Here is a 1,682-nt window from a genome sequence, read left to right as displayed (position 1 = left end):
TGCTTATATGGACAATCCTTCAATTGGAGGCTATCAAGGTACAACTCTTAAAGCACCAAAATCCAGCAATCAAAGTCCTCATTGGCTCACTTTATTAACATACCCACTAAAATTAAACATCTCATCCTATCACTGGGTTTCTGCCTTCATAAACTACCATTTTCCTATGTGCTATATCTGTCTCTTTTTATTTACATGAGTCCTTTTTAATCCATGAAAAATACTCCTACCCCTTTCCAGGGTTACAATCCCATTCTCACTCTTCCTCTATATTCTGCCTTTTCTCTTATTCCTTGCCCTCTGCTCATCCAGGGAAAAACAAACATATGCTTTGTGCTGAGAACTAATCTTTTGGGTTCTGCACCTATACTTTTCCTTTCACACAGAACAAAAAAAGAATCTCCATAAGACTCAATAAAATGGAAGAAAGTATATCCTGTATAAAGACTGAAATTGATAAAAAAAAATAAAATAACATAGCTTTGAAAAATCATTGGTTAAAAAATATATGATGACTATAATGTCAAAGATTCTAGCATATGATGAAGACACAAATTCTAAGAAGCATAAGATATAGAAGAGCTGAAAAAACTAAATACATAGAGTATATTGAATAAAGAAAGAATAGGAAAAAATCATATTTAGAAAAATAATAGTAAATGAAAAAAGGCATTTAGCTACCCAGATAGCGATCACTGGAGAGTTATCCCTCCATGTTGTAGATTTTGCTTATTCTGTAAAAATGCAAAATACAGAATAAATATCAAATTACGCAATGGTAAGGTGCTAAGTCAACTATAAAGACAAACAAATGAGAATGACTCATAAACTCTCATTCAAATCCTTAAAGACTGAAAAAGCACAGAACAATCTATTTCAGAAATATGCAGTAATAATTGAGCTAAGTTCAGCAAAATTGTATTTTAAATTTAGGGAGAAATTACAAAAAAAATCACAATTTCTGGCAGTTCATGACGATGAAAATAGAACTTTAGAGAATACAACAGTAATATTATGTACATAGAAAAAGAAAGATCATCTCAATCAGGAGAGCACAGAAAATTCCTACTTTCAACAGAAAACTAGATGAATAATTATTATCAGGAAAGGAGATATCAGCATGCCCAACACTATAAGCCAGGAACTCCAATGTAGTTGAGCATTAGGGCAGAGGAAGATAAATCAACAATCTATTACATTAAGAATCCTCAATAAAATTATAGAAATTAATAAACATTTATTAATAACCTTATGTGATCCCATTTCTCAAGAATGACACACATATTTTTAGACTAGATTAAAAATATATTCAACTGTTTCTTTTATTCAACCACAAGTACCTGTTAACTATACACATGTGCTGAGAGTCAAATGTTGAAAGTAAATCTTCTGAGGGAATGGGGTTCCAAAACCAAGCTGGCTTAATTATGCTTGCAGCACAAATTCCAAATGGTCTTAATTAATAAAACCTTGGAGTCAGCTATCAAGGATGAAAGGTGAAGGATTGGAGAAGCAGAATGGTCAGCCATTAGAGTTCTTACCTCTATCAATACTCAGATCAAAGGGGTGATCCTGTCTTCAGACTGCCTCTTCAGATTGTATTCTCAGACTGACTGCTCAGACTGACTGCTCAGATTGAATTCCTGAGCTCCTGTCTCCTCTCTTTGTATTCCTCTCTATGC

Source organism: Alexandromys fortis, unplaced genomic scaffold, assembly GCF_014885135.2.
Source record: "Alexandromys fortis isolate MF-2015 unplaced genomic scaffold, M_Fortis_MF-2015_v1.1 scaffold_464, whole genome shotgun sequence".
Taxonomy (NCBI): domain Eukaryota; kingdom Metazoa; phylum Chordata; class Mammalia; order Rodentia; family Cricetidae; genus Alexandromys; species Alexandromys fortis.
This window is presented reverse-complemented; position numbering follows the sequence as displayed.